The sequence below is a fragment of the Pteropus vampyrus genome, unplaced genomic scaffold (assembly GCF_000151845.1).
Source record: "Pteropus vampyrus isolate Shadow unplaced genomic scaffold, Pvam_2.0 Scaffold159, whole genome shotgun sequence".
Taxonomy (NCBI): Eukaryota; Metazoa; Chordata; class Mammalia; order Chiroptera; family Pteropodidae; genus Pteropus; species Pteropus vampyrus.
Genome location: NW_011888940.1, coordinates 850,756 through 871,305, shown reverse-complemented (window position 1 = coordinate 871,305; position 20,550 = coordinate 850,756). Strand labels below are relative to the sequence as shown.

General features: G+C 47.4%; 1 pseudogene; it reads left to right on the top strand.

Moving 5' to 3' along the window:
• Positions 1-1,921: 1,921 nt before the first annotated feature.
• The window catches only part of LOC105298711, a 52,364-nt pseudogene continuing 33,735 nt past the window's right edge, over positions 1,922-20,550 (top strand).

The window sequence follows — 20,550 nt, the reverse complement described above, 5'->3', positions numbered from 1 at the left end:
CGCCCCGCCTCGGGCGCGCCGCCCTCTCCGGCAGCTCGTGCGGCCCGCAGAGCCGCGCGTCCGCCATCCGCAGCCCGGCCGAGGCGTCCCGGACACGACGCACCTCCCTCTCAGGCCTGGGGTCCCTTTCTGCCACCTCCGGGAGAGGCGCCCCGCGCGGCCTTCCCATGGGTGTCGGTTGCCAAGGAAACGCGAATGGTGACCCCACAATGCCCAGCAGAGCCCAGCCTCCCTTTCAGGTTCCCAGCGCAAACCCTCACCCTCAGCAACTCGGGGGACACCAGAATGCAGAGTTTCAGGTAATTCCCAAGATCGCAAATAAATCAGCCAAGTTGTCCCTGCGTTATTTTCAGACGTGACCTCCAGCGGGTGAGAAGGAATCTGCGTAGTTCCTGAGGTCCAACCCCTCTTTTATGCTATTAAGCATCGACCCAGAAGGTGCCTGCACGACCTCCGCGGGATCGAGGCTTGAATTTCGGTCCCAGGCTTCCGTTGCCCTGGAGGCTTCAATTTTGCAGACTGGTTTCGGCGACCAGAGTTTCAAGAAAGATCTCAAAACCTGATTTTCTTCCTCGGGCCTCACCCAAAGGCCTCTTCCTTGTAAGATGATGATTGAATTTTTTTTCAATAATCTTTTTTTCTCATCGTACACATAGAACTTTTGTGGAAATTTTGAAAAAAATACAAAAAAAAACATCTTTTTTTCCTGCTTCTTTATATATTTTTTGCACTTGTCAATTTTCTCAAATTCAAGTAAGAACAAGTAAAAATAACAATAGCCACCATGTATCGTACTTATTATGTGCTAAGTAAGCATTTTACCTAACACTTTGCATATTTTTTTTGGTAGCCCGCTGACAAGTGAGCAGGCTCTGGACTGAGTCTGCCTGAGTTTGAATTCTGGCTCCAACATTTACTAGCTTTAACTTCGGAATGATTACTTAACCTTCAGTGCCTCCGTTTATTCGTCTATAAAACTGAGATAATAATCCTATCTGTGGGGGTTAGTGTGAAAATTAAATGAGATAATATATAAAAAGCATTTAGCACATCCTGGGCACATAGCGTACAGAGAGTAAATTGTTTTTATGCAATCCTCACAACGCAAGTGAAGTAGTTCCCCAGTAATGTTCCCACTGTGCCGATTGAGAAAAATTAAAGTCTAAAGAGGTAAAAATCATTTACCTGAGATATCATAGCTTGTAAATTAAGGAGACAGAATTTGAAACCTAGAATCTTTGAACCCCGGGATAGTAAATGACTATATTGCTGTTGTCCCTTCTTCTAGTATACTTAGCCTCCGAAATGTCCAAGTCGATAGTTAGGAGCCGGCATTTAGTGTTCGTGTAGCCTCTGGATGCAACAAAACAAGAAGGAAAAACCCCCAGCTATCCAGTTCTTATTTCTAGCAACTTTTTAAATTTCCAGTCATCTGGGCGGAGACCTTTCGGTTCCCATCACCCCCGAGCACACCAACAGTGTCCTTCGTTTGCCTCCTCACCTTGGCGTGACCACACGGAGCTGACCTCCACGAGCCATTCCCCTTTAAGAATGGCTTCATGTTTTATTAGGTCCTTCCCCAGCTCTCCGTGGGTGCCTCCTCCTTGGTCTGTGCTTCCTGCCTCCCGTGCCAAAGAGTAAAGCACGAGGTAAATCCCGACTGACAGATCTGGCTGGTAAAGAAACAACCAGCCCCAACTGGGACATTATTTACATTATTTACAGCAACCAAAGATGCCAGCTCCCCCACTGCCCGTACACAGAGTAACATTGGAACATAAGGACCCAGATGACTGCAACGCAAATGGTAGGACACCCTGTTGCTGGGGAGCAAATGCAGCCATGTGTCAGCCTGCAGCTGCGACCTGAGTGAGCGAGGACAAGACGGAAAGTCTCATGCATCATCAGAACCTGACAGGCGATGAGCAACGATCTAACCACAGTGTCCCAGGACGACGAGAGGCCGGTGGAAACGGTCTTGCAAGCCTCCGAGGCCTTCATGTTCCAGGAGGATGACGGGGTGTTCTGCCAAGATTTAGACTCAGCTACATTTCAAGCCTGGCCCATGTAGCCTATGTGGATATGTACCAGGTCCCCAAGGCACCATGACAGAGCCATTCCTCTGGACAAACCAATTCACATGCTTCCTGAATCTTTTGCGAGCTGTTATGAGCTGACTTGTACCCTCCTCTCCCCCCTCCCCCAAAGATTCATAATTTGAAGACCTATCCCCTAGAACCTCAGAATTTGACTATACTTGAAGATAGGGTCCAAAAAGGTAATTAAATTAAAACAAAGTCACGAAGGTGGGCCCTAATTCAATATGACTGGCGTCCTTATAAGAGATTAGGACACAGACGCAGAAGGAAGAACGTGAAGACGAGGAGAAAGCCAGTATCTACAAGCCAAGGAGAGAGGCCTCAGAAGAAATCAAACCTGCTGAAGCCTCGATCTTGGACTTTCAGCCTCCAGACTGTGAGAAAATAAATTTCCGCCGTTTAAGCGCCCGGGTCCGCGGGATTTTATTATGGCACTCCTAGCAAACGAATACACTGGCTGCCTGGCTTCGCCTCCCACTTTCCTCTGCCTCAAACCCCTCTCTTATTCCGAGGTCGCTCCATTCTCAAGACACCAGCAGGCCCTCCCTCGGTGCCCCAGCGCTCCGGCTTCTCCATGCAAAGGTTCGCTGTGTGCACGCTCTCTGTGCAGCTAAGGCCAGGTCTGCGCTCAGGCCACCCAGTGTTTCCAGGGCACCGGGAAGTGGGGCGGACCTCAGGCAGACCTCAGGCCTGGCTTAGAGATTGGAGTTTTCTGACACCTGTCAACATCCACAGCTGCTGAGTCTTAGCGCACACTGGGTGTCAGGCTGGCAGATACAATACAGGAAATCCACTTAAATTTGAATTTCAGGTAAACGACAAATAATTTTGGAGTATAAGTATATCCTAAATATTGCATAAGTATACTAAAAGCGTATTTGTTTACCAGAAACTCAAATTGAACTAGGCGTCTGTATTTTTATTTGCTACCTTACCAGGGACATGGGGAGAGTCCAGGGCACTCACCATAGAGGAACTTTGGGGAGTTTTCTTCCAGGTCCCTTAGATCTCCTGGCCAGAGGCTGGAGTGCTCTCCATATCCCCCAACCCCAGCAGAAGCGGACTGCTCAGGTCCACTGTGTCCCAGCACAAAGTACTCAAAATAGCACCAGAGATCTGGGGTCTCAAAGTTAACAAGAGCTCACATCATAAAATAATGGGGTGCTGGAACCTCCTTTCTGCCCACCAAGATTTTAAAGCAGTGACATAGCCTTGGTACCCTCAGGAAATCCAGGAAAAGAGAAAGAATAGCATAATTGCAAGCATTAGCTTTGGGAGTCATACAGACCTGATTCAGAATTAGCAATATGGCCTTAAGTTATGGACCCTCTTATCAGGGCACAAGGGTACTGTTCCCACAGTGTCGTCGTGAGGAGCAAACAAGACGAGGCACGGAGGACCTTAGCGCAGAGCCTGACACAAAGCGTGTGCTCGATGCTCGCTAGCTCTGCTGCTGTGGGGTCCTCTCCATCTCCGCCTCCTTATATGTCCTTCCCCAAACACTCCGCAGCAGACACCGGCCTCTCCTAACGTGAGTCCCAGCAGTGCGTTTGTTTCTGAAGACCTAGAGCTAATGACAGGCTCTGGGAGCTCAAACTCCTGGAAACTTTCCCAGGAAAATTTGGGATGCAGAAATATGGGATAGAAGGAAACAGATGGCTTTGGTTTTTTGTGGAGTGGACAGTGAAAGGTCAGTTAGCTCTGCAGGAGAGAGCACAGTGCCAAGGGGCCCCAGCCTATGAGACGGTCTTCTCGCCTCTACAGGCTAACCCTCCCCACTCCCAGACACCTGCTGACCACGCGGCCAGGCTCAGGTGGAGCAGAGCCAGCCAAGTCCTCGGCCGAGAAGATTAAGCCAGTACTTCCAACAAGGCCGAGTCAGTGACATCATCCCTAAATGTGAAAGGGACACATTTGTAAGCAGAGACATGAAGTGGGAGATTGAGGTCACCCAGGGTGGCACCTGCCATTACCCAGATAACTGGGCCAGAAGTGGGGTATGGAGTTTGAACAAAATCGAACAGACTCTGCTTCTGTTGATGGAGATTGCCCTCGCTCTAGTATACACTTCACGAGGTGACTGTTCCAAAATTACTCTTTATTATAAGGACAAAATGTTTTCTCCAGATATTTTGAGATAAAATTTTGATGAAATAAATGCATCCTAGGAAAGGCCTGGTTCCCTTATTAGGAAAGTAAATTCTGGATTCAAGGACATCGGATAATTACACCCTGAATGTTTGTGTGCTATTCTAAGTGGCTCTGAGGAAAGCAGATTTTTCTCTCCTTTACTGTGTGTGGGTAGATCTTATCATCAGTATGTCAAGGCTACTGAGATGTTAGTGAAACCTTGCTGTCCCCTTGAAAGCCTCCCCAAACCATGGCCTGTGGAAACCCAAAGCATTCTCCCCAAGATTTCAGCATACTCTTTGTCTCCTAACTCCTCTTTCCATACGTACTCCTCCGTCTGACTTTCACGAAACCCTCTCCCACGGGAAGCAAGAAACGTTCTGAAACTTGTAGACCTTCAAGGAAATTTTGGAGAGAAAACTGGATGGATAGAAAGCTCACAAAATACAAAAGTAAAAGTACAAATGACTTGCCAAAGAACAGTGTGTGTCACCATTCTCAACGTGTTCCCCTCTGCGGAGCCTCGGTGGCCTTCCCTGACCAAAGCCCAGCCTCTCTCCCTTTTCCTACCTCTTTCAACCCTGCTATTCTCTTCCCTCTTCTCTAATTCCCTTTCCTCCTCCTCCTCTGAAGAAGGAAAAACTCAAAACATTTTTACCCCTTGTCCACAGCAAAGGACCTTCCCTTTTCCATTGCTATTTTGCCACTTGTTGACAGCTGACTTCAGGATCTTACCTACCTCAATCGGTGCGATAATTTCCTACAGGTAGATAGTTCCACCTAAGAAGAATTCTTTTCACCTCTTACATTAAGTACAGGAGTCCCAGTCATCCCCCCTTATTTGTGGGGTTATGCTCCAAGACCCCCAGCGGATGTCTGAAATTGTGGATAAGACCAAACCCTAAATATATTTTTTCCTATCCTTACATACCTATGATAAAGTTTAATTTATAAGGTAGACACAATAAAAGATTAACAACAATAAAAAAATATCACAATTACTACAATATACTATGATAAAAGTTATGACTGTGTGTGTCTCTCTCAAAATCTTATTGTACTGCACTCACCTTCTTGTGGTAATGCGAGATGACACACCCCTGTGTGACAAGATAAGGTGAGGTACTCGGAACAACACGCAACCTAACACTTATGAATCGTTTATTTCTGGAATTTTCCATTTAGTATTTTTGGACAGCGGTGGACCATGGGTAACCGAAACTTCAGAAAGCGAAGCCGTGGATACGGGGACTGCGGTTCGTTTCTGTTGCTACAGCGTAGACCTTTGCAGGGCGACTTTCCTGGGAGACCAGAGGTGGAGGGTAAGACCGTGGGAAGGAGGAGGAAAACTCTTAAGTCGACACCATCGGTATCGTCGCCGTCCCCACTTTCATTCGTCGAGTCTCCAGTTTCGCATGATCTCATTTAAGTCTCACGAGGAGCCTATGAGGTCGATAGGCGCGGCGCCCCATCTCACAGGTACGACTCTGCGCCACGGAGATGGCGGACGAAGCCAGGAAAGGCGCGTGGATATGGTCCCCGCCTTGCGAATCGACTGGGAATTCGACTTGCCCTCCCGGATGAAAAGCCAGGAACCAACCGCCAGGGAGGGGTAGAGGGGCCTGCGAGGTTTGAACAAGGCAAAGAGATGGGCTTTGATTAGAGAATAAGCTTTTATATTGTTCTTGGGGAAGGACGAGACACACAATTAGACGTCATCGTCTTGTGTTGGGAAATAGGAAGGCTCCGGCCCCATGGAGAAAGGGAGCTGGAAGGGAAGGGTTGACGACGAAGCTGCACAGGGTTTCCGAGGAGAGGACAGTCACCTTGAATCAGGCCGTGCAAAGGAAGCGGCTCTGTTTGCTTGTTAATCACGTCAGCTATTGGAGGGTCAGTGACCTACAGTTTGTAAACCCAGTTTTGAATAGCCTTTGAGTTCTTTCTGTGGCTTATTAATTTCAATGTTCCTTTTGCTGTCTTTGTAATGTTTTCTTAGATGACGCCAAGATACTTTATTTGTGATAAGGAAGCTATAGGTTTTTGTTTTGGTTTTGTTTTTGTTTTTTTTTGCGGGGGAGGGGTCACTGGACAGTTTTAAATGGGAGCTGTGCACAGTTCATACCCACGTAAGGTAATGGCAGAGGGAATCCAGAGAGGATTTGCAAGGGAAAAGTAAAATTCAGAGGGACAGGCTCTGGGGACACGGACAGCCACACTCCCCCACACTCTGCCTTGAATTCTCCACTCAAAACTGAGGCGGAAACAACCAAATACAATGAGTGGACCTTGTAAGGGTATCAATTTAAGCAAATCAACTGTAAAAGAGAAAATTTGAATTTGGACTCATTATTAGATAACACTAAGGAATTCTTGTTAATTTTGTTAGGTGTGATCGTGTCATTATAGTTTTCCCGTAAGAAATTTTCGAGGTTCGTACTAAGGAATTGAAGTGTAACGTCTAAAATTTACTTTAAAATTTCCACGGAAAGAAAGAGGGGGCAGAGATAGATTAACAAGTCTGGCAAAATGCTGGCGATCGTTAAAGCCAGGTGATAGACACACAGGATTGTTATATTCCATATGGTTATGCGTATTTGGGAATTTCCAAGGGAAGAAAAATTTTAAGAGGCTAGCATAAAAGGTTTTGTCACCATGGTCCCCAAATGCAGTGTGATGCAGTGTGATGGGGAAAATAGAGACGCTTTTTCAGGTAATTTGAACAGAAGTTTGAAATCACCTACCTCAACTATCTGAGCCATTTCAAGAGCAAGTGAGATTTGCTCAGGTAATTGACCTAGATTTCCACCTAATTTGGCATCTCCTGCAGCACAGAGGAAATCCTATGAGGTAAGATGACAGAGGGGCGGAGGTGGGGAGTGTGCCCCCACATTTCACCACAGAAGAGCCACGAGCCATAGTGACCAAGCCACCTATTTGTAAGCATTTCCAGTGACCTAGAGAATGACCTTCTCACTTAGCCTGGAGTTTCTAAATCAAAAAATCAAAATAATTACCATAAAGTCAAGTTACTCTCTTTTGATGTCTCAGTTTCCACATCTGGGGAAAAAAATCCTGAAAATTTAGATGGGGAAAATCAAATTCGCTCCTTTCCTAGGACAGCTGCGAGGCTCTCAGAGACAGTGACGATTACGGAGCCACAAACAGGGCAATAATTACAGGCCGCACAGCTCGTCATGTGCCTTCCCCCTTGGCCCTTGGCGCCAAAGCCTTCGCTTTCAATGTCAAGTGGAGGACTGTGGCACTTTGCTGCATGATTCTGTCAGAAACCTCTGACACTGAGCCGTGAGACTCAGATAAATGGGCTGAGCCCGAGATGGCTGGGTGAGCAGCTTCACGCCAGTCTCTCTCTGCCTTGTTGGAAGAGAGTCAGCCAAGTGCTGTGTTTATTCTGGCAATTGCTTTACTTAAGGAAACCCAAAACAAATTTCTCACTTAACACCCACTAACCAACACTGCCTCAAAGGAAAAGATTTGGGTGGGTAGTTAATATTGTTCCTGAAAAGAAATAAGAGCTGAATGAAGTCTCTGTGGTTTAGACCGGGGTCCCCAAACCCTGGGCCGCAGACCTATACGGGTCCGAGGCCTGTTAGGAACCAGGCCACACAGCAGGAGGTGAGCGGCTGCCGGCCAGTCAAGCTGCATCTGTGTTTGCAGCCAATCCCCAGCGCGAGCATCACCGCCTCAGCTCCACCTCACATCCTCAGGCATCAGATTCTCATAGGAGCACCGGTCCTGGGGGCCAAAAAGGTTGAGGACCACTGGTGTAGGCAATGGCCACTAAAATGTTAGGGCCAAATATATTTTTGAGACTTTCCCACCCTGCAGAGTGTGGAGAGAAGACAGGATAACAGCAGAGCTCGTCTCCTAATGGCTTTCTTTGGCACATGGAAACTGTGTTCTCCCAGCCTGGGGAGGAGCATCGTTGTCCCCTGTCTCCTTCAGACAGGAAGGCCCACCCACGCAGGGGAAGACTGGGGGAGATGCAGCCAGGTGCTGGCCCCACCCCCTCTCCCTTCTCTAAAAATCGCTCCAGCCCCCAACCGCCAACCCTCCTGTTAAACGACCTCGCTCCTCCGAGGCCACAGAGGCTAGAACCCAAACTGCATCAGAGAAAATGTCCCACCCAGGAACCGTAATTCAGCCAGAGATTCTGGGTAGGTATGTGTGGGAGCAGGACCTAGAAAGCCACGTCCATTCGGGAGTGAGGGCGCCAGCACAGAAAAAGCTTTACTTAATAGACTTAGACGTGGAGGTATCTATCCCTTCAATGTACTCAAAAACCCTTTCAAACAAGAAACATTCATTCTATCCTTAGACAGGACAGGCTAAGATTTTTCGGAACATGGAAAGCAATTTCTCAAGGTCATATAATAACTTGCTAGAAAATCAAGCTAGAATTTCTCAAATCCAAAGTCAGCTTAGACCTTGTGAATGAGAAGTGCTACCTCCTTGGAATGCTACACACACACACAGCTCCGATTTGTGAATTTAAAATTTCTGACAGTGCTCAGAGCTAAGCAGCCTTACAACCTGAAAATCTAGGGGGATTATCAAAACAGCTATCATTCAGCAGAAAATTGACAGAAAACCCTGTACCTAGCAGACCTTCCAAATTATGTATATTTTAGGTGATGAACGTTATTGTCAGTTCTCTTTTTAGCTTTTCAATTCTACAAAAGCATCTGTAAGAACAGAGAAAATCTCTGTGACAGAATCTATTACGGGCAACCGCTCACCTGGTTGGTGTCTTTGAGGAAGAAACACTACAATTTCTGAGGTTGCACTTTTTTATTTTTGGAAAGTAATGCAAATGTATTTTTAAATTTTTACTTCTTCGTGATAGAATCCTTAACACTTTGTAATGAAACAGTCCACAAGATCTGTCAATGAAATCGTTGACACTTGGTCTTTTTCGGGCATGAAGTTATTGAGAAGTCGGAAAAAACTGGTTTTCCCTGACATCCAAGCTTAAAAACTGCAGCCAGAAGAGCATTCACAACCAAGTATCGAGTTGGCGGCTTTGATTTCTATAAGGAATGCACCAGCCACATCAGTATCTCCACGTGATGTGACAGCCATCTAACAAGCTGGCGAGTCACCTGGAGTCTCCGTAACCTCAACATGACCCAGGCTGAATATATCACCTGCCACTTTGGCAGATCGACACAGAATTGATGGAGGTCATCCACCCACAGAAATCAACCGTTTAGGCATCGAGACCCAGGGAAATGAAAGCTGCAATGAGGAGGCTAACTGAGGAGCCAAAGTTTTGGGGCACGTGTGGAACATTTGCCCCGGCTGGGGTGGGGCCTGCACGTGTGGCTCTCCCAACATAATGCAGCTCCCAGGGCTGTTCCCCAGTGGGCGCTGGTCTAGAATAATGGCTCTACGCTCCCTACCGAGGATTTATGTCCTTGGAAGTTATGAAGGGGGAGCCCAGGGGAGAACACACCCTCTGAGCTACTCTAAGCGGCCAGACGGTTGATTGTCACCGTCATTTCTAACCCCTGGGCCTCTCTCCTAGAGAGCCGGGGCCCTGATGAGGCCATCACCCACATCTGTCCCTCAGCCACCGGTCACAAGACGCATCAGAAAAAGTGACCCCCAGCAGTAGGTCACAGGAGTGGTCCCCACACCAAGGCACAGCACAAGAGCCCAACCTGCAGAAGCAGCAGGGAGGCACAAAGGGTTTGTTTTTCAGCTCCGGCCCTGCCACTTGCTAGGGGCAAGTCTCCTTACTTTTCCGAGCTTCAGTTTTTTCATTTGTGAAATGATTATTATAATATCATCTTAAAAAGTAGGAAAATGAAGTACGAAAGTACTCTATTAGGTGCAATAAAATGTGAGATAGTATTATTGAATTCACGGAGAAGCCGAGGTTCATTCTTATACATTAGCACCCAGCACGTGGTCCTTTAGGTAGAAAGTGTGTAATCACGATTTGAGGACGAGGAGGATTATGATGACTATTTCAAAATATGCCGAGCACCCCCTTCCCCACCCCGCCAGCAGCAGATCGTGAAAGGAAAGAGGAAAGTCGGGACGTGCAGGGCAGAGCAGAGCACCCCCTGACCTCGGGTGGGGGCTGGATGTTCCGGGGAAGTCTTTTGAGGTACCTGGGAGTAAAGAGGTATCAGCCTTCTGTAGACATCCGATGCCACAAAAAGAGTAACAATCTAATCAGACCTTCGTCTCCAGGCAACCGCGTTCCTTCAAGTCCCATGTTGTGACAGTCCTTTGATGTGTGAGTCATACGTAGGTGAACTGCAGCAACTCCACGCAAAGGAGCGCAGCTTGGACCCAAAGTGACAAGAACTCAGAGAGATTTCTTAACTGTTTTTGTGCCACGGGCCTGTCGTGCATTCTGGGGAAGCCTATGGACCTCTTCTGAGAATAATGTTTCTACATGCGTTAAAAGTGAAAAAGTATAAGATCACAAAGGACAGACATCGAATCAAATATTTTTAAAATGTGCGAGAGACGATCTATTCGCTTCGTTATCAGCGTACTTCAAAGCAAGACCGAGCAGCAGGTCTCATATAACTATCGAAGCTGGCGAACGTGATGAGTGCGAACAGCAATGCCTGCTATCCGAGACAGCCATAACGCCAGAGAAAAGTGTGAACTCTATCGCTGACGGTCTCAGGGACTGCTAACTCCACTGCGGTTTGTTGACTGCACTTCTCTAAAGGAAATGTTGGGATTTGCCTTTTCCTCTCCCCTCCCCCCGACCCTCCCAACGCAAACATTAATGCGTGGCGGCAGCGGGTTCCCCAGCCCTGCAGACCGCGCCCCCCAGATCCTCTGCCCTCTCCACTGTCAGCCCGAGGGCCACCCTTCGTTCTGGCTTTCAGGCCGGTTCACCCCACCCTCCCATCAGCACTCAGCTAGTCCCCTGTCTCCTCCTGGTACACACACTCACACTCACTCACGCACATTGACACACACACACTCACACTCACGCCCTCTCTCACACTCACACACAGACACACTCGCACACACTCGCACACACACTCCTCTTGCTGCCCTCCTTTGTTGCTTCCTTGCTGCTGTGTCCATTCTCTGAACCGCTCTCCACCACTCCGCCAAAGCGGGTTCCCCCGCCCTGCAGACCGCGCCCCCAGATCCTCTGCCCCCGGACCTGGCCGGCCTCTCAGCCCCCACTGCACCGACCTCGACCTCGACACCCAGCGTGGCGCTGCAGTATTTCCCGACTCTGTCACGCGAATTGTCTCTCCAACTTAGATGCCTTGAGGGTAGGGAATCATATCTTATATTTCTCTATATTTCTCTCTGGGCCTAGACTAACGCCGAGCACGTAGAGAATTCATGTCCCTGGCCAAGAAGTAATGACATGGGTACATTTTTATTTTGTTAGATCTCTATGTGGTTGGACGAAATACTTTGAGAAGCTTCTTAAAGCTAAGAGCGGGGCCTCCCAGGCCATCAAGTCACGAAAGGTGTTGTTAAATTACTACTTATCAGATCAGGAGAGTAAATGATGCGGCTTCTGAAAAAGAGGAAAAGCGAGCAAGGGACAGGGAGCGAGATGGGGACACTGTCCATTGTTACAGTGAGCCACTGCTACTTTAAAATCGTAAGTAAAATTCTGTGAAACTCATAAAATTCATAAAATTCTGTGAAAGCTTGTACGGATGGATTTATGATGGAAACCAGCGAAGGGGACAAGTTTTATATTGAGGGGAAGGCGAAGTTTTGAGACATTACATAGATGTCTTACATACATTTGGATTATATTCCAATAAATGATTGACGGACTGAGCAGTGCGGACAGTTGTCACTGGGGTGCTTGTTACGTCCCGCCCCCGCACCCCCACGCATTTCCCGGCCTCCTCCTCCGCCCTCTACTGGCTGTTTGAGGAAGTGTCAACAGGAAGGCCTGTGGGCTCCATATGCAGGATGACAGCCAGAGTTTTTATTTGATAAAACTCACTTCTAATTTGTTCCTGTGAGTTGGTGTGGTTCCTAGTTCGCTTCAAGGTTAGATGTGCCCTCCGACCAGTGAGCGCACCTGACCATGGGCTTGGATTCAGGTGGCCGCTCCAGGGTTCAGCCCTGTGTATTCAGGGTGTAGGTGGAATTTTGCACTTAACTGGTTCCATCGTTTATAATCGTCCTCATTTGGGGCGACGTGAATCTGCCATCTCAGCTACACTGAAAACGAATGCACAGTTCTCTAGGGGTTCCCATTTCACCAATACTATAATCCAAGAAAAATTACAATAGAAAAAAATAAACATTTCGTTGATAAGACATTTATAAGATGCTAGCTAAGTGCTCCACAGACTCAGCTCAAGTTTAATTAACACAGGCTTTGTTCATTACATTAAGAAAAAATATTGCAAAAGCAAGCAGAGTATATGTTAGTCAGAGTTTTCTAGAGAAACAACCAATAGAGGAGATAGAAATAGATATATAGAAATAAATGTAGGTCTAGATATATAGACATATCACACATCTCTCATTACCCCGGTTGTCGCTGCCTCTCTCCTTCGATGTCGTGCTGTGCGGGTATGATGTGTGGATCGTGACGGCCACCTTGACAGCCGTAAGGAAAAAGCCAGAACTTCGCAGAGACGTTGATTTAGAGCCTTGGATGGATCAGCTCTGGAACCACCTGCATAACGAAATGCCTCTGTTATTTCAATAAATTGAATTCGATAATGTTTTTTTTTTTTTAATTCCATGAAAAATTTAAATAGATATGGAATTGGCTCATGCAATTATGGAGGATGACAAGTCCCAAGATTTGTAGTCAGCAGGCTGGAGACCCAGGAGGGACCGATGTTTCAGTTCAAATCCAGAAGATGGAAAAACTCGAGTCTGAATTCAAAGGCAGTCAGGCAGAAAGGGCTCCCTCTTCCTCAGCCCTTTCGTTCTAGTCAGGCCTTCACCGGAGTGATGAGCCGCCACACTGAGGAGGGCCATGTGCTTTACTCAGTCCACTGATTCACCCGCACGGACGCCAGAATAAGGTTTGACTAAATGTCTGGGCACCTGTGGCCCAGTCAAGATGACACATAAAATTAACCATCCAGGGCACGACAATGTATCCTAATAGCATATGAAGGACAGAAACTGGGCAAAATGGATCTATTCTGTAATAACGAAAGCCAGGAGAGTGGGTGCCGTGGAGGACCTCCTGGTTAGCCGTGATGTCCGACTTCCTGATTTGATGTTGGTCACACAGATATATCGCACTGTGAAAATTTATTGAGCTATCCCCTTGGGACTTACATCCTTTTCCGAATGTATGTTATGCTCAAATTCAGCTTAAAGAACAGGTGGGAGTGGGCGCTCGGTCTACTGGAAACATCCATTAAAATGTCCTAGAAGATAATACTGCTATAAATTCCTTCCAAGAAACTTGTATTCTCTCGACGAGTATCCTTCAGCCTCTCTAAATTCCTACATTGAAGATAGACTCCTACAGCTCCTGTTTTGATTCCTCTGAATTACAGTCCAGCTGGGTTGAGAGGCGCCTCTCTTCCCTCACATGGAGTCTCTCAAAGGAAGGACAGCGGCACAGCCTGGCATGGGACACCGATGCCACCGCAAAAGCATAAGACTCCAGTCCAAACACAGCAGAGGCCCCAGGTGGAAACTCTAGACAAAGCTGACCAAGTCCGGGTGACTTGCAGTCACATTTTCTTCCATTTTTGTTGTCCTATTCTCCCTGAGTCTCCTCCTGGACACATGTTGCTTTGAAATTTCTGAGCAGAAAGAAATTAATTGAAAACTTGATTCCTATCTGGCTCTGGGGAAGAGCCAGGGCACAAAGGGAAATCTGGATAGTTTTTTGAAGCTATACCGTCCAAAAATATTTTTTTTCTTCTGAATTCTTCCAAGTGCATATTCTTTGAGGCTTGAATCTATGACACCCGGTAAAATAGGAATTGACTGGTTGGGTCAATTGAGACAGAAAACCAATCCAAATGATTTGGCCCCGAAATTAAAATTTTGGACTGAATCAAGTCCCTTGTTAAAATTCTTCGAATTAAGTTTATCCTTTCATTTGTAGAATAATTATTTAAGTGTCATGTCAGTTCTGGAAAGAGTTTGACCCAGTCTGAGACTCCAGCTCAGCCAATCACTAGCTGAGTGACCTTTGGCACGTATTTATTATTTTTTAAATTTTGTTTAATTTTATTTATTTTTTGTGACCTTTGGCACATATTTAACCTCTCTGAGGCCGGTTCCTCAAATCTGTAGTGTTGCGGGATGGATTAAAATGCATGTATGCAAAGTGCCTAAGTCATTGTGGTTACTCAAGAAAACAGTATATATTCATCATCATCAGTATTTCAATGTCCCACGTTGTCAGCCTACGCCTGGCCTAAAGAGGTCAAGGCAGCCGAGTTAATGTAGGTCATGAACTTCATTCTTCTGGACACATTTAAATAGGATCTAACAAGGTTCGAGTCATCAACAGGTCTTGACTCTACCACATGGGAGTATTTGTGATTAGGTATGCTTAAGTCCTTAATGAAAGTGAGATAAATTCAATTTATTTTAAAATAGCTTTAGTATGGCTGGCTTAGAATTCTTATTAGATTTGATTGATCCTTTTGATGACACCATAGGTGGTAGGAAAGTAGTGTATTTAATTAAATTTCGATGAACTGGTGGATTCTTAAATCTTGATAAACAATTCAAAATGACAAATACAATTCGAAAATACATAATAAATTTAGAATAATTACTGACAGTGAAGAAATCTTGGAGGAACCATATCAATTTAACCTTCTTCCTAAACTTAGGAAAATTAATTTCTTGCATAGTGGTTCACAAAGTGCGACAATAACAGTACTGAGTTGATTTTTAGAAGCATTCTCAAAATGTGATTACTGAAGAAAATAATGAGATTTTTTTTTTTTTCTTTGCAGGGGGGAAAGTTTGTCTTCCTGAAATTATCAGAGCAGATAAATCCAAGATATAGGCTAAAAAAAAATAATTATTATTATGTAATCCCTTTGCTTCATCTTATCTCCTTTAGAAGGAATATAAACTATTAGTAATATACTAGGGAGAATTTTAATATATGAGTCATAGCCTGTGACTCATGGTAACACATCAAAAGGCTCTGATTGGGAAAAAACTGAATTATATTCCTGTTCCCACACGAAAATAATAACCTTCCCTCCCACAGAGGTTAAAAGAAACACATGGTTCTTCAGAAATGAACTTTAACTCCTTTTGCTTATTTCTTCCCGGTTTATTCTTTTGCAGGAATCTGGTCTAAGATGGCGGCTCCTCTAAGATTTACAGCACTTCAGGCTTTCTTCATGCAGGGTGTAATTCTCGCTCACTCACTCTCCCTCCCTCTCTCATTTCTTGCCCTCATTTGCCGTTATTTCTACAAAAATAACGAAACATTAACTGGTAATTTTTACAGTTTACAAAGCACTTTCATAATTATCTCATTGGAGCATCTTAGCAGCTTTGTAAGAAAATATAAATTATTACCCATTTCTACAGATCAGGAAACTTAGGCACGAGAGAGGCCGAGTGACTTCCCCACCTCTTTATACCATGTCAGGTGAACCAAACCTCTTGTCAGCTTCCTGGACTCCAGCCTGCTTGACTGTCACGGCGGGAAGGTGGAGCGATGGACGGGGGCGCGGGGGACCCGCTGACAGATACGGTGAGCGCACGGAGAGTTTCTCTCCCGGCGAAGAGCATGGGCATTTAGAGATGGCTGCATGGCACAGGCGACAATGCAGGTGCTCTCAGGCGGAGTGAGGAGCTGCCCCAGGAGTGACAGCCACGGAGGGCACCCGTGCGAAGTGAGGATTCCAGTGGACACAAGAAGTGTACTGGGGTGGGATTCTACCTATCCATCCTGTCACCCTCCAGACACACATGTGCATATGCACGTGCCTGCCCCACCCCACCTGCCCTCCCCAGAGCAGGGTATTTCCCGTTGGCTCCCCAGCTGCAAGTTACTTGTGTGAAACCAGCTCCCGTGAGGACCAATAAAATGAAAGTCAGTGTCCAGGCGGAGTGTCCTCCAGTGGGTCCAGCTTCCAATGGAGCTCTGCTTATTCTATTCAGGGTTGCACACGCAGACCAAGCATCTCTTGGAGCTGTTCGGCCACTCAGTACTGGGGTCGTTCATCTCCTGCCTGTGGGTGTAGAGTGGGAGACAAAGTTATGCAGTCAAAAATCACAAATACGGTGCTCGGTGCAAGAGCAGAGACTCTTCTTGAAGAAGGACCTGTACGAGGACCCCCTGTCTAGAAGAACCGACACGAAGAATGTGATATAAAGGAGCTATGTCGGGGTAGAACGTAGGGTTAACTCAAGCGTGGACATAAAGGGCTGCTTGGTCAGCAGCTCCAAGGACGACGATGAACAAAGGACTCTCTGAGCGACACCTGCTCCCAAGGACGTTTTCTGCTGTTCCCATGGGCACTGTATGCCCCTTCGGCCATTCCCGTGGACGTTATCTACCTGCTCCGCTGTTCTCGAAAACGCTATCTGCTGCTGTAACTAAGCAGCGCACCGTATTCTCACTCGCTCGGGAAAGCAGTTACTCCCCCGATGAGCTAGTTTTGCTAAGGAGCAAGGTCACAGGATGACACAGTGGCTGATTCCAGGACTGGATGCCCAGTTCCTCTTGCCCCCCCTTCAAGTGGCCTGGGAAACGAGCCCCGGCTGAAAGGACGGAATAGATGGCCTTGGCCACACCCACTGCTTTGGTCTGCCTGACTATTGGTTTCCCTATGTAGTCGGTGCTCCCAAGACATTCGGGGAGCCAGGTTTACGGAGCAACAGTCTGCCCGTGTCTCTGGGAGTTGCGCCTCTGATGAACACTTACTCTATTCAGCCCAACTCCTGTGTCGGGCTTTTGGCTGTGAGTGGCGTGGGCAGCATGAGCCCCGGAACCAGTTTCCCTCCAGTTTCATTCCGTGTTCTGCTCCTCTCTCCTCCTCGACGGCCTTTGGGGCCCCTTCCCCAAGCAAAGCTGTCGGCTCCTTACAGGGAGAGCACAGTGTATGTAGAGGCCCTGCGAGCACATAGGTTTCTGACTGGCCTGCAGGGCCCCTGGTCCGCCTGGCCTAAGCACCCGTGGCCTCCCTGGCCCTGGACCTCCTTCCTGTGTCAGCCACCACGTCCGGGGTCATGCCTTAACCTTGTCACGACCCATACCTACCGCGCCCCGGAGCTCACTCTCAGACCACCTGCTCTATCTGTCCAGCTGACTCCCTGTGTACCCCAATTCCAATGATCCTATGACCCCCCCTGAAGCCTACGGTCCTGCAATCCAGAGACCTTGCGCCTTCTCACTGTCCCCCGGCTTCTTCGTGTCCTCCCCTCCATCCTTATCCACCCACTTCCGTAACGAGTCATGACGATCACTGACTCGTTTGTGCCCTCCACTCCCTTGACCTCTCTCTCAATGGGAGGCCTTCTGATGAAGCCATAACCCTGACCGAATCTCACTGTCCACCTGTTCTCTGGCCCTGTATCCTGGCCCAATGGCTGGAGAAAACCATGCAGTCATACCCCAGCCAACCTTTAAAGTCATGATAGTTAAGTCAAGTGGGGCCTGAGTGAAGCCCCACAAACATGTTATATGTATCTAGTCTATTCTCTCTCCCACTCACCCAGATGATGATTTCATACCTTCTCTCCTCTCTCTGTATCTTCAACACCTCCCCGCATCCTCCCTCTCGGCAACCTTGCTTCATCAAGAAAATCCAAGTCGTCAAGAAAAGACTCCCACACACCCCTACCGCCCCTTCCGGCCACCCCCGCCTCTGCGGCCCTGCGCGGTGTCCCCTCCCCATCACCGGGGGTGAGGCGGCCGCCTGGGATGGGCTCCTCCTCTCACCCCCTGAGGACGGGACCCCAGCACCGCCGCGTTCCCTCTCCGCTGAGTCATCCCCATCAGCATGTGAACACACCGCGTCCCTCCCACCTGAAAACGCGTCTGCGCCTCACTCCCCCCTCCAGCTCCCACCCGCTTCTCTTCCTTCCTTTACCACGAAACTCCTCGAAAAGAATCGAGTCCACTGTCCTTCTGCCAACCCCATGTCCTCTCCTCTTGTCTCTTGAATCCACGGCAGCCGGGCTTTCTCCCCCACTGTTGCACAGGACAGTCCTCAAGGTCACCAGTGAAATTCTGCGTCGTCTATCAGCCCTGCCCTTGCTCGACCCGTTTTTCACGGCTCAGGTTCTCTTCTTGAATCTCTCTCCTCTCTCGGTGTCCAGGACGCCATATTCTCCCGGCTGTCCTCCCACATTTTAGCCACTTTTCCTTCTGTCCTTTTCCACGACCTCTAATGTCAGCCTCCATCTTAGGACTTTTTCTCTCTTGTCTCTGTAATCGATCCTGCGGAAATCCCGTTTGGTCTTGTGGCTTTCAATCTTATGTAGATGATGAGGATTCTCAAATTTTTATCTTCAGCAAGAACCTTTCCCTCGAGCTTCGTACCCACGTGTCCAGCTGCATCTCAGCAGGCCCCGAACCGAGCTCCGATTCCCCGCTCAGCAGCGCTTCTGGCACTTTCCCCCAGTTCAGTTCAAGGCAAGATCGTTCTTCCAGCTGCTCAGACCAAAGACATCGCTACAGTTCTTGACGGTTTTCTTTCTTTTCACCTCCCCGACACATTCTGTTTGTTAGCAAATCTCCGCCGGCCATACCTTCAAAGCCTATGCAAAATCCAGCCACTTTTCATCTCCTTCTACAGCCCCCACCCTTGTTCAAATCACTGGCGTCCCTCGTCTGGGTTAACGCAATAGCATCTTAACAGGTCTCACCGCTTCTATCTCGGCCCCTGCAGCCTATTCTCAAGCCAGCTTCCAGAATGATCTGGTTAAAGTCCATCACCACACTCAAAACCCTCCAACGTGTTTTCATTTCACGTGGAGAAAAGCCACAGCCCTTAGCGGGGACTCACATCCCGGTGACTAGGAGAGTTCAAGGCAGCCAGAGGGCAGGTGCTCCCCAGCAGTGGGGCTTTTTCCTAGAGGAGAAGGTCTGTGCCAGGCAGATGAGCCAGTTCCTCAGCCTAACCATCTTAGCGGCCACGTGTGAGGCGTGGGTTTCAGAGCCTATGCCCTCGAGTGCCGCAGAGAAATGGCTGCTGTGGGACTCTCTCTGGTCTATCTTCCTCCCGGGGAACCTCTGGAGGCCCAGCAAGGCAGCGAAGATCATGGTCAATAGACCAGGAGGGCCAGTTTCAGCCTCTGACACTGAGTAACCTGACCTTGGGAAAAACAGCTTCCTCTCTACATCTTAGTTTTCTAATCAGTAAAACAGGAATAAAGGTAGCTACTCCATAGGACTGTTGAAGGATTAAATCAAAGTTTATGGAAAGTACTCACTCCAGTACCTGATACACAAAGTAGGTACTTGGAGGATGGAAATTTTATTTGTGAGAAAAGTTAGAGGAATTGTAGATTCTGGCCCTGGAAAGAATTTCACTGGTGATTTAAAAGGGGCCTATCGGGTCTCGAAAGGACAGAAAGAGGTAGATTGCTGTCATCATAGAAGAAATATGCTTTAGCTACAACAGGAAAGAGTCGAATTCAGCCTTATGAAGATGTGTGCAGTTTTGAGGGGGAGTAACCACGGGAGCAGGCTTATCTCGAGATGCTGTGACATCTCATCCACATGGATCCTGAATGCCTACCAGATCCTGGTTCATCTCGCAAAGGACTCCCTGGACCTTTCTGCATGAGCAGCCTGAGGTCAGAAAAGAGCCACCGACACGATGCTTCCTCAGAGATGCTGCGAACGCCATAGCAAAACAGGGCGCCAACCAGGCTTCTGTGAGTTGACAGGTCTGCACCACCATCGCAAAACATCGCAGGCGCCATACTCCAGTTGTTAAAATGCCCCATCTGCCTTTCTGTCTTATCCATATTTTGAATTTCCATCTTCTCAGTTTGTGTTTGTTTTTTGTTTGTTTGGTTTTGGTTTTTGGTTTTTTTTTTTTGTCTCTCAGTGCTGATGGAATTCAAGCATTTAGTCTTGAAAATTGCAAGCTTTTCTAAGGGCTGGTAAAAGACATCTAATTAAGATGAGAAGGAGAAAAGCATGTTCTCTTTTCCTGAGAAAAGCAGATGCTTTTCTGCATCACAAATCACCCTGGCAAATATTACTGTCAGCAAGAGGTCTGGTAAAATCCTGAGATTTCAGGGATTGTTTTGAAAATAACCTTTCACCTTTAAAAGGGTTACAATAGTAGTTATCCCACTTAATAATTTATTCTTTGACTGGTAATTCCATTAAAATCGACATCTCTGTTTTCCAAACACGTGTGAGTTT